The 13,090-nt window shown below is 44.8% G+C and overlaps 1 long non-coding RNA gene across 6 annotated transcripts in view; it reads left to right on the forward strand.

The window, feature by feature from the left end:
- Positions 1–13,090, forward strand: part of LOC147573352 (uncharacterized) — an 802,611-nt gene that overhangs the window by 201,582 nt on the left and 587,939 nt on the right. For all 6 annotated transcript variants that reach the window (XR_015244674.1, XR_015244671.1, XR_015244670.1 and 3 more), the window contains exon 3: positions 4,319–4,442. This is a non-coding gene — a long non-coding RNA (uncharacterized LOC147573352). The remainder of the gene's footprint in view (positions 1–4,318; positions 4,443–13,090) is intronic.

The following is a 13,090-nucleotide window of genomic DNA, read 5'->3' on the forward strand; positions in this document are numbered from 1 at the left end:
ACCCCAGGGTACCCAGAGAGAGTCCCTTCTGTGCCATGGTTGTTGAGAGGGCTGCAATCACAGGGCCTTCTGTGTTCTAGCTCCCCCAACACTTAACAGCAAGTCACTACTACTGAACCATGGTGTCTTTCCCTGTGAAGAAACATAGCTGGCCTCGCCATTCGCGAGGACGGAGGATTGGAAGGGGAGTGCCACTGATCACCGTTTCCGTGTGACCGACGCTCCTCTGGAGGTGCTGATGCTGTGGCTGCTGGAGCTCAGCCTCCTCTGGCCTCCGCTGGCAGCCGTCGAGCCCGAAAGGCGGGCCAGTGAGCAGGCAGGAGGGGCGTCCAGCTGCACTCAGCCACAGACAGAACCCCTGCAATTTTCTCTTGATTCCTTCAGTAGAGGAGAGGGCTTTGGTACCACACACGCGCGGACTTGGCTGTGTTGTGTTCTCTGCTCATTTTGTTCATCGCTTCTCTCACTCCAACATTGCTTGTCTGTTGTGCACAAGGATGTTCTCAGCCCCAGAGAGACACCCAGGCATGGTGAGCCAGCCACACATGATCGTTGTCCTTGGAGACCTTACCGTCTAATCAGGAAGAGGGGAAGTTAACAAAGACATGCGGAAGCAATGACCGGGACTGTCAGAGGAACTACAGAGGGCCAGTAGGGCACGACCAGGGCTCTTGTCCCACATTGTAGTTCATAGTTTAAATCTTGGCTCTCCTGATTATCAGATGGGGAAGTTCTTGGACTGTTCTATGCCTCGGTTTTCTCACCTGCAAAAATGTGAAGATTAGGGCTAAACCATGCAAGAAATGCTTTTAAACTTTGCTGCATCTGAATCCCCTGGGGAGATCTTAAAATTCCCATTGGCCAGGTGGTATCCACACCAGAGCAGTCAGGATTTCTGGGGCTGGGGCCCAGACACCAGAGTTTTCTTAGAGATGCTCAGGTGATTCCAGTGGGCAGCCAAGTTTGGAAACCAGACCTCTAGCCCAGTGCTTCTCCTACTTGAATGTGCCCATGAATCACCCGGAGTCTTGGAATATGCAGATGCTCACTCATTAGTTCTGGGATGGGGCTGGAGCATTTACATTTCTGACGAGGGTTGGACAATGGTTCTCAGTTTTGGTGGTTTTGCCCCTAGTGGACCTTTGGCAAAGACTGGAGACATTTTTGGTTGTCAGAGTTGGAGGATGAGGGTGCTGTTTGCATCTAGTGGGCGCGGGCCACGGATGCTGCTAAATATCCCACAGTGCACAGGACAGCTCCTGTCACAGGACTTTCTGGCCCCAAATGTCCATAGTACTGAGGCGGAGAAATCCTTTTCCCACTGAAGCCGATGCTGCTGGTCCGCAGACCACACCCTGAGTGGCAGCAGAGTCCCCTTCTCTGGCTCAGCCACAAGGACTCTGGGCTAAGCTACACAGGCGAAGCTGAGAATTTGTGACAAAAGTGAGCTGACAAAATTAGCAGAGATCAGTTTTTATCCCTTGTTAGGCTTTTGGCAGCAGGTAGAGAGGATTTCACCAGCTCCCAATTCCTGGCATTAAAGAAGTAGCTGTTTGAATGTTTGGAAGGATGGGGCATTCAGAAAGCAAAGGAGCACATGCACACAACCGCCGGATTTAAGCAGCAAATACGAAAAGAACTGAAGAAGGCAAGGGCATGAATTATTAACAGGGCTGGGTGTGAAAAGTGTAGTGCAAGCCTTTTTAACCCTGTTTGAGATCAGGATGAGGAAAAATGGGCAGAGACTTAATTGTTTCATTGACTTCTGCAGAGGAAACCCAGAGTCATCAAATACACACACACAGAGCAGAAGAAGAATTCACACACCACACTCTCCTCCTTTATTTTTTTTTTTAAAGATTAATTTGTAATTTATAGCTTTAATGACCTGCCTGGTGATGGAGTCGAGATCTGGATTTAGGACTCATAACATGGTGACCCTTCCACAGCTCTCCAGAGTGTTCCCTCCACCCCGACCCCCTTGCCATACTTACACCCTCATTGTTTCTTATCCAGATGAATTCAGTGGGTTCCTAAGTGGTTTTCCTGCGTTTACCCTGTCAACCTTCCCTTCAAGCCATCTCCACGTTGTGGCCAACAGGAGGTTTCTCAAAAGAATGTCTCATCTCCCCCAGTCTGGGGGAAGCTGTCCATTGACACTTCCTGGATGTGGTCAGTTAAGCTTCCTAGTGCTGTACCATTGCCGAGGTCCTCTGAGCATGATCCAGGAGACCTCGTGGGTCCCCAAGACTTGCAGGAGGTTTGCGAGTGCAAAACTATCTTCCTAATGGTGAGACATTGGCTTTTTCGTAGTACTGACACTGGGTCTGATGGTGCAAAAGCCATGGTGGATGCCAGTGTTGGTGCCTAGGCGGGAGTCAACACAGTGGTTACACAAGCTGGGTTGTACAAGCTACTACTGTCTTCTTCACTCCCCTGCTCTCATGTTAAAAAAGAAAATAAGACAACTAGAGCCAGTTTTTCTTAAGCACGTCCTTGATAAAGCAATAAAGATTATTAATTCCATGGAATCTCAACCCTTGGCCACACATCTTTTAATATTTTGTGTGATGAAATGAGAAGTATGTGGAAAGTACTTCTGCAGCCTAGCAAGAGTGCGGTGGCTGCCTCGAGGAAAAGCACTTGAGTGACCGCGTGCTTGAGTTGTGAGCTCAACTAGCCACTTTGTTCATGTGACACCATCACCTAGAAGAATAATTGACAAATTATAATTATGCGAAGTTGGCTATTTGGCAGACATTTTCTCGAAAATGAGTAAGGTGAGCCTGTTGCTTCAACAGACACAACCGACAGTTCTTGTTGCCAATGCTAAAATTCAAGCTTTCAAGTGGAAATTAGAATTTTGGAACACTTGTATGTGCAACTGTGAGCTTGACAGCTTCCCAGTTCTGGATGAGATTGGTGGTATTAACACATGTGTGATTTATTTTTTTGTTAGTATCATATAAATGAAATGTGAAAATATTTAGAAAAGATCTGCATACCTCCGGGAATCTGTATTTTCTTTTTCTTTTTTTAATGTTTATTATTTATTTTTTAGAGAGGGAGAGTGTGTGTGTGTGTGTGTGTGAGCAGGGGAGGGGCAGAGAGAGAGGGAGACACAGAATCTGAAGCAGGCTGTAGGCTCTGAGCTGTCAGTATGAGCCTGATGCAAGGCTTGAATCCGTGAACGTGAGATCATGACCTCACGTCATGAACTGAATTTGGACTCTTAGCTGACTGAGCCACCCAGGCACCTCAGGGAATCTTTGTTTTCCAAATGATTCATCATGCATGATAAACCATTCAAAGTGCGAGATAGACTGATGAATTTTAATTGGACAGAGTAAAAAAACATATTGACATGGTTTCAGATTCTACATTGCAGCTAATCTTTGAGAAATACCCCTTGTTGAGTTTTGGTATAGTATCAAAGAAGACTACCCACAATTATCTGAGAAGACTATTTAAAGTATTCTTCTCTTTTCTAATTACATACCTACGTGAGTCTGGATTTGCTTCATAGACTTCAACTGAAAACCAAATTCTAACAGATTGAATGTATAAGTAAATGTAAGATTCTAGCTTTCTTTTACTAAGCCAGACATTGAAGGCGTTTGCAGAAAATGTTACTAAACAATGCCAATGTTCTCACTAAGTTGTTTTTTGTCTTAAAAACTATGGTTATTTAAAATTGAAACTGTTACTTAGGTTGCCATGTGATGGATTTAGTATTGCTCTTTTAAAGGAATGAATAAATATTTTAAAATGTCATCAGTTTGAGTACTGATAGACATAATTCACACAAACCAAAGCTCCTTGAGGCCTTCCATAGATTGTCACTGTGAAAATGGGTCCCTGAGACCAAGAGTTTGAGCAATACCATCTTAGGCCTTCACTACTGACACCTCTTTGATCTTCTCTGTGCTTAGAGGGATGTGCTACTCTTGTTCTTAACCTGTAAATGTGCACCACTCCAGAGATTGTTGCATTTCAGAGCGTGGTCACATTACATTATCAGCTGAAGTTTCACAAGGCTGAGGAGTTTGGGAGTTTGGAGGCTTAATGACCTGCAGCATGGAAAGCCATGCTGTGAAAAAATAATACCAAACAGCTGGTGGGAATCGAATGCCCACTGAGAGTTGTCCTTGAACGTGTCAATCTTTCACCCTGAACTTGGAGACCTACAACTCTCAACCCTCCATTCAGCGGGAGCTCGGCTGAGTCGTGTGCGGGTTATTCCTTTAAGGCGCACTTGTAACAGGTAGATTGGATTCTTGGGGTTGCCTTCTCAGCATTGTGTCCTCTTCTTTCTCAGAGATGATCCATTAGTCGCCATCAAGACCCAAATAGACCGGTAGCCAATGAGAACGTCGGTCTTCCCCAAGCCCGCCTCCACAGAACTGCAGGCCTTGTCGGGCCTCATCTAGCCTCCTCATGGGGTAAGTTGTCTTGGCCTGGACCAGATGGATTCCCCCAGGAGGTTTGGCTAAAACATCTTCTTTTTCTGAACGTTTGAAGCCCTCATGCTCATAGGCACCCATCTGTTCCTCTTGGAAATGTGTCTCAGCCATTGGGTTTGGGATGATCTGGAATTTCTCCTACAAATGAAATATCTCTGCTCCATTTCCTCTGACACCCAGTTGCCACTTTCACAGGTGATGGGTTTGCTGAGAAGACTCAAATATGACACTAGCATTTTAGAGTTCTGTGTCTGATTGTAATGTCTACATTCTGCCATTCACCCTCTTCTTATCTAGTCTCCTGAGACAAGGGAGCTGTGTGACCAAGGGCAAAAGCTAAATGGAAAGCAAGGAAGGACTTGGACAGAAATTTATGTACCAAGAAATGTGAGATTCCTACAATAAGCAGAGATTAGACCAAGGGCTTCAGAAAAACTACTTGCTTCTCCTTCCTGAACCTCTGCTTGTTTTGCCTGGAAATAATAGAGAGGGGTGCTATGAGTATAATTCAAGAACAAGTCAAATCAATGGCACCAAATAGAGAGGGTAGCTAGACACAGGTGGCTTAAGATACTGGCAAGTTATTGGCATGGGCAGCCTAATCCTTGCTGGTCCACATTACTAGGTCAATAGTTGGAGAAGGGAGAATGGAGATGAGAAGGTTTGGTCTCCTGCCACATGGGGGACAATGCTTGGCCTAGACTGGAACTGGAAAAATAACTAAGAATATGTCCTTCTGGGCAGTGTTTCTCGGTCTCAGCACTAGTGACATTTTAGGCTGGATAGTTCTTTATTATGGTAGGGCTGTCTTGTATATTGTAAGATGTTTAGGGGAAACCCTTGATCTTTACCAAGTGGATACTAGTAGGACCCTCCTTCCCCCAAGTCACAACAACCAAAGATGTCTACAGACATTGCCAAATAGGTCTTCCTTAAGCTGAGAACTACCAATCTGGGGTCACTGGAAGAGTGGCTTTGTTTTTTCCCTTGAAGATACAGGAATTGGTAACACATAGGCCAGTGAATCTCCTCCACCTCGGGACCACCTGCTTAGAAAGTCATCTGATGAGGGGGAGCTTGGGAAAGGAGGGAGCCCAGGGTCTGAGGCTCATGCTCCACACTGCTCCCATATACAACGCCTCTTTCTACTTTCCTGTGTGAAGAAAAGCAGAAATTCAACCTTTCTCCACACCAGTCCCCATACAAAAGAAGAAAATGCACATTGTGGAGGTCAGTGGTACAATGTTTGGTTTATCCCTTGGTACTGTACTATTCCAAGTATTGTGCATCATCCAGGACTCAGATTAGCAGCCCTTCTCTAGAAAGTGTTTTCTGGCTACCCTATTTCATATCATTTCTCTCAGTCTTTCAATATATGACTAATGATCATTTTGTGTTTCCCAGTCATTTTAACAGAGATTTTTTAGTTCGTTTTTTTCCCACCCACTGGAAGTAAGGTTGCCAGATTTCTTATTTATTATTAGATACCGGGAAGGTGTTTATTGATTATCCATCCCACCTCCATGGAGGTTGAAGCATGATGTTACTGATAAGGGCTGCACTGTAGGTTCCAATCTGGGCAATCTAAATAAGCATCCATTTCCTCAAATTATAAAAGGAGGAGCTCAAGTCAAAAGCAATTAGTGAGAAGAAAGCATTTAGACATGTGTGACATCTAGACAGGTCAGAGATCCATCAGACACCATCAGTTATAGCCCCATTCACTTCTATTTACTGTCAACCTTTAGCGAATCACTTTACTACCTTGAGCCTTAGTTCTTTAATCTGTGCAATACTAGCATAGCAATATGTGCATTCGAAAGCTTTCAGGAAGATGAAATAAGGAATGTATACAGTAAAGACTGAGCCCTGAAGAGGCTCAAGAAAGAGACTATCAAACCTCTAGGGGTTGAGTTTGGGTGGGGCAGGGGACTTGAGAACACATGTCATTGTAGAGAGATGGGCCCAAGAATATTTTGGCTGCTAGGAAAGTTTGGGGAGGAGTAGAAACATCTAAACATAATTTCTTTTTTTTTATTTAAAAAAAATTTTTTTTTCAATGTTTATTTATTTTTTGGGGGGACAGAGAGAGACAGAGCATGAACGTGGGAGGGGCAGAGAGAGAGGGAGACACAGTATCGGAAACAGGCTCCAGGCTCTGAGCCATCAGCCCAGAGCCTGACGCGGGGCTCGAATTCACGGACCGCGAGATCGTGACCTGGCTGAAGTCGTACGCTTAACCAACTGCGCCACCCAGGCGCCCCTAAACATAATTTCTTAACAAGAAGCTGTGTTTGTGAAAAAATAAATCTGTCTTCTACTTAAAAAAAAATCTAGGTAGTTGCTAGTTTATTTACATAAGCTTTCAAGTCAGATTAGTGTCTCTTTCCATTGGCAAATTCTACAGAAAGAACCAGGAAGGAACCCATGTATTTATAAATTACATTAAAGAGTGGATCTAAAAACTCCCCTTAAGTTCTCACCAAACACTGGGTTCTTCTTCAGCCCTTCTCTGATAGGATCCTGTGAGGGTATCCTGTGTAAATTCTGTGTGTCCTCACTTATAAGTGACAGATATTCTAAGTGTGCTGACATGTTGACAGATCTGACTGGGAATGACAGGGGCAGGTGATGCCACTTGGATAAAGTTTGTGATGTATTTTTATGACGGGAAGACTAGCCTTGTGCTTTTTGGTCTAGAAGGGAAGTGATCGAAGATGAGCTTGGACCATGGTTGATTCTGTTATTTAAAAACATTTATACGACAGCAGCCATAGAGTGGAACAACTCACATTACAAAACAGACGTGGTTGGAAATCTGTTGCCATTATTTCTGGGGCTGGAGCTCATACTGATCCATTACTGAGGCATTCGGAGCAAGCTTCCTATGATGAAACCGTCCTGATGAATTTGTGGCAGGAATTGGTGGAGTGTATTTGGTTCCCTGTCAACTTCCCAGATCCCAGAGAGGAGAATTAGGTGAGCAGTGAAGGGCTGATGGTCCCCAAGGAGGCCCCACTGCCCAACAGAAGCAGCCCCATGTGGGGAGGGAGGCTGGTGTTGGGGTAGGTAGAGAAGGTCCAGCACGTTGTACATTTCTCCTCTTAGATAATAGCTTTATTGAGATATTACTCACATACATAAAAGTTACCATTTTTAAACGAGATTTTATGCTTTATTTATATTTATTATTTTTTTTAATTTGAGAGAGAGAGAGAGAGAGAGCACACGCGCGCACATGAGCACGAGGGAGGAGCACGGAGAGAGAGAGTGCTCAGTGGAGCCCGACACAGGGCTCGATCCCATGACCCCGGGATCATGACCTGAACCAAAATCAAGAGTTGTGTGCTCAACCGACTGAGCCACCCAGGTGCCCCTAAATTTCATGTTTTAGGGCAGTTTTGGGTATACAGTAAAATTGAGTGGAAGGTACAGAGATTTCCCTTATACCCCCTGCTCCCACACATGCAGAGCCTTCCCCAGTAGCAGCGTCTCTCGCTAGATTGGTACGTTAGCTATAGCCTTTGAACCTGCATTGACACATCATTATCACCCAAAGCCAATAATAGTCTACGTTAGGGTTCACTCTTGATGCATATCCCATGGGCTTGGACAAGTGGATAATGACATATATCTACCGTAAGAGTATCATGCACAACTCTAAAAAAACCTCTGTGCCGGAACTCACCATTTTCAAGTGTAGAATTGAGTGGTTTTTAGTGTGTGAACATGGTTGTGCACCCATCACCAGCATCTATTTCCAGAATATTCTCATGGCCTCTGAGGAGAAACTCGTTAGCCCTTAGCAGTCACTCTTTACCCCTTCTCCAGGGACCCCTGGCAATCGCTAAACTTTCTGTCTCTATGGATTTTCCTGTTCTGGACATTTCATATAATTGGAATAATGTAATATGTGGCTTTTTTTATGACTGGCTTATTTCATTTAGTATGAAGTCTTCAAGACTCAGCATGTGTATCTGTTCTTCATTCTTTTTAATTTTCAAATAATATTCCATGGTTATACAACACGTTTTGTTTATTCATTCATTGGTTGATGGACATTTGGGCCGTCTTCCATTTTTTGGCTCTCATGAATAGTGATATGGTGAGCATGCATGGTTTTTGTGTGGACACATATTTCTCCTGGAGATTATCTTAGAAATATGCCTAGGAATGGACTCGGTGGATCACATGGCGACTGTATGTTTAGGGTTTTGAGGAGGTGCCGAGCTGTTTTCCAAAGTCGCTGGACCATTTTATGATTCCACCAACAATATATAAGGGTTCCGATTTCTCCAGATCCTCAACAAGACTTGTTATTGTTGGTCTTTTTGATGCATCTCTTTATTCTTTCATGTATTCACTCAGCAGTTAGGCATTGGGTACCTGTGTGTGCTAGAGACTAGGGTATGATAGCGAGAAAACCGCACAAGAAGCTCATGACATGTTGGTAGAGACAAATAACAATTTAGGATAATATAAGTAAAGATGTGATTATGCGAAGAATTACAAGGGGGGAGCAGTGTATGATGCTCTGAGGTTGTATCCAAGTGACACCAAGTGAGACCAGACTTTGACCAGGGGTTTAGTGATGGTTTCCCGGAGGGGGCAATGACTGGGCTGGGAGGTGCAAGGTAATGAGAATTACGTGGTTGTTTGATCCTGAGCAGTCATGTGAATGTGTCCGTGCCTCCGTTCTTCCTTTGTAGTATGGAGTTAGCCAGATCCACATAGCAGAGTGGTTTAGGCAGCTCAGTGAAAGCCATCGTCATGCACAGGTTAATTCCCTCGATTAGTGATTCTCTGGCTTCCACTTGTCGTCTTCCAGCCCCCCGCCCCTCCCTGCCCCCCGCCACTCCAGAAGATAGGTCCCTAGACAAGTGATGGTGAGGATGAGGCTGATGATGATATTGAGGTAGGCTAGGATTTGGTGAGTGCCTTCTGTGCGCCAGGTACTGTGCTAAATAATTTACATCATATTCATTCCTTATGAGGACACTGCCCTAGAAGGAGGTCAGCATGAGATTAGAAAGGGTGAGAAAATAAGGCAGTGGGTGAAAAAGGCCCTGGGTTTATGTCTGCAGGAATTGGGCTTGTGGTTGAAGAAATGATTTTACGGCAAATATTTCCAAGGCCACGTTTAGAAAGCACCTGAAACAGGTACTTGGTTTCAGAAAATATATTTTTATGCAACTTAATTCTGTGTATACTTAGAAGGCTATTTTATTTCTTGAATATGGAATGCAATTTCTTTTATTTCAAATGACTTCTCTGGTATTAAACTAAATAGTTTAGCTTAATCACATATAACAAACCTCCCAGTATAAGGGCCTGGATCCCAAATCTGGCTACAAATTAGTTTCTAGCCCAGGCAATAAATGCATACCTGGAGCAAATTCAAAAAGGGAAACCACTTTAATTAGGTTTGAAAGTGTCTCCAATCAGTTCCAGAATAGCTGTCCCTGGATTTATGATGCACCTTCCAAACCGTGGCTCTTTTTATATCTAGCTGAAGTGAGAAGGCCCCAGAGAAACTGAGCGTGATTTCTTGAAACCTAAATATTTATCTCCCCCAAATAAGTGCCCCAAGAAAATATGGACAAGACTGATGGAGGGATAGCTGGCTCACCTTAGCCAAGCCTGTCAGTTAGCTTCTATCATTGTTTCCACATAATTGCAAGGGTTCTAGAAGGATTAATTCAATCAAACCTCCCTTGGAACATTTCCATAAGGATAGTCTGACCCCACTAATCTGTCACACAACAATTACCTTCACTGTTACATTTATGTCCAGACGGCAGTAACACAGGGCCTTACTGGAGAAAGAGCTGGCAATGAGACTCAGAGAGGGTCGTGACTTGCAGAATATCACCGAGCTCTAAATGTCAGAACCAGGACTCAAGCCCAGGTCACTCCACCACCAGGATTCTGAGCCCAAGGAACATACTCAAAGGAAAACATTGCAATAAAAATAATGATCGGTCATCTCATTTACATGATTCCCAGCTGCTCTGAGGCTGACTCACCTGTTAATTTCTGTTGGAGTCTTTTATCCTTGTTTTCCCAGCTGTAATACATGGATGTGACACAAACATGAGAAAATATACAGACAGCGTGGGGTGCAAAGTTGGAAAAGCTGGACTAGAGCCTGGGTTTCCATTTCTCTGTCATGTGACTTTGGGCTTAACCACTCTGACCCTTATTCTCTTCCTCTGGGTAGAGAGAATTAACACCTCCAAGGAGAGAGTCGTGAATATGAAGGCAGAAAATGCCGTGTAGGCTCTAAAACGCCTTCCATGTTATTTACTACCTCTAAAATCTGTAAGAGTGTAAGTCTGACAAAAGAAGTCCTCATGGGCTTCTCTAAGTGAGTTCGTTGGAGATGTCATTGTGTCAGGAAGTCCCAGTGCCACTTATCCTTGGGTGCTCAACAACCAGCTCTTTTCTTCTTGCAGGAATGGTGTGGTGGTTGCAAAGAGGGGAGGACCTCAAAGTTAGAACTAGTGTTTTTTTCCCCACAGTGTGCTGGACACCTACCGGATGCTCTGTGAATATCACCTCTCTGAAGCAAGTCTGTGTAATTGGTCATTTTATAATCGTCATTTCCCCAGAATGGAACTGACCACAGAGTGGCTCAGTTTGAGTTGAACCAACTCAACAATCATTTCTTCTGTTCCAACTTCTTTTGCCCTTCCATTTCTTTGTTATATTCAAAGTGATTTGCCAGTGGAAGTTGAACTCTTTCTCCTAGGTTATTGTCATTGAATTTTAATCTGACTGTACAATGGTGTAGTAGACAGAAAACATCCCTGTCCCCCTCCCCCGAGATGTCCACACTCTAACTTCAAGACCTGTGAATGTGTTACCTGACATGGCACAAGGAACTTTGCATATATGACTAAGGTAAGGACCTTGAGGTGGGAAGATTATCCTAGATTATGTGGATGGGCCCAGTGTCGTCAGAAAGGTCCAGTGTAATCCAAAAGTCAGAGAAGGAGGCGTGATGACAAAGCAAAGGCCAGAGTGGTTCATCTTAAAGATGGAGGGGCGCCTGGGTGGCACAGTCGGTTAAGCGTCCGACTTCAGCCAGGTCACGATCTCACGGTCCGTGAGTTCGAGCCCCGCGTCAGGCTCTGGGCTGATGGCTCAGAGCCTGGAGCCTGTTTCCGATTCTGTGTCTCCCTCTCTCTCTGCCCCTCCCCGTTCATGCTCTGTCTGTCTCTGTCCCAAAAATAAATAAACGTTGAAAAAAAAATTAAAAAAAAAAAAAAGATGGAATAAGAGGTCAGAGCCAAGAGATGCAAGCAGCCTGTAGAAGCTGAAAGGAAAGGAAATGGATTCTCCCCTAGAGCCTCCAGAAGGAACCCAGTTCTGATGACACTGCAGTTTTTGTCCAGTAGGACCCTCTTTGGACCTCTGACCCCAGAACTGGTAAGGCGTTGGTTTTAATTCACTAACCTTGAATTGCCTTAAGCCACTAAGTTGCAGTAATTTGTTATAGCAGCTATCAGAAACTAATGCAGAGGGTCAGACCAAATAATTGTTCATGGTGAACAAACCAACCACAAAACTCCATCATAAAAATTCAAATGAGTATAGCTCTGCCGTGGATTATGAACATTCAGAGTGGCAATGGATTGGGAGGCCAGCCAGTGAGGTCAAGGCCACCCAGCCAGGAAGTACAGCTCCTGGAATCCAAAGCCCCGTCTTTCTGACCACGTCTGCCCTCTGTCTTTATAAATATGGCCTGCATAGTGGCTCACTCAGGGGTTGACAGCTGACTACCATCAGAGCCAGGCTTACAGGTGGTCCTTAATCTCCAGATACATTTTCTCGAAATCAGCGACGTGAACGCACACTCATCCCAGGAAGGGGATGCCAGACCTGGCTCTTGCGTCTTCTCCATGCAACTTATTTCTGCAAGCCCTTGAGTGTGCTGTTCGTTCATCACTTGTGACTAGCTTGTCCGTCCTCAGGATCCTGTGCCAGCGATTAATTGGCGTACAATAGAGCTCAACGTGAAATAATCACTAATGAAGTGGTTAATGTTTGCTGAATGTCCCAAGACTGCACTTTGATTCCTTGTCGCCACCACCCATCATCGAACGAGAGTCCCAATAGAAGAATCTCTTGTGGTGTAAACAGAAGCTAGGTTTGCGCACGGTTCGGGGCATATCCTATAGAAGATCATGTCCTGCCCAGGGCTGAGATGAGGGCACGGCTATGTGACAGAGCTGTGTTTCTAGGGTAGGGAAGGAAACTGCATGTGGCTGGGCACCCATTGTCTGTACAAAATTATGCCTAGTGCTTTCAGATCTGTTAATCCTCACAGTGGCACTGCGAAGTATTAACAGTTCCTCTTTCCAAATGTGGAAACTGAGGCACAAATATTATGGGCAACAGGACTGGAAGCAATGCTGGGAAGCTCAGAAACGTGGGATCAAAAAAAGAAAAAAAAGAAACGTGGGGTCAGTGGTGTTAAGAAACAAAATTCAGGGGCGCCTGGGTGGCGCAGTCGGTTAAGCGTCCGACTTCAGCCAGGTCACGATCTCGCGGTCCGTGAGTTCGAGCCCCGCGTCGGGCTCTGGGCTGATGGCTCAGAGCCCGGAGCCTGTTTCCGATTCTGT

The sequence above is a fragment of the Puma concolor genome, chromosome E2 (genome assembly GCF_028749965.1).
Source record: "Puma concolor isolate L17-30 chromosome E2, mPumCon1.1.hap2, whole genome shotgun sequence".
In the NCBI taxonomy this organism is placed as follows: domain Eukaryota; kingdom Metazoa; phylum Chordata; class Mammalia; order Carnivora; family Felidae; genus Puma; species Puma concolor.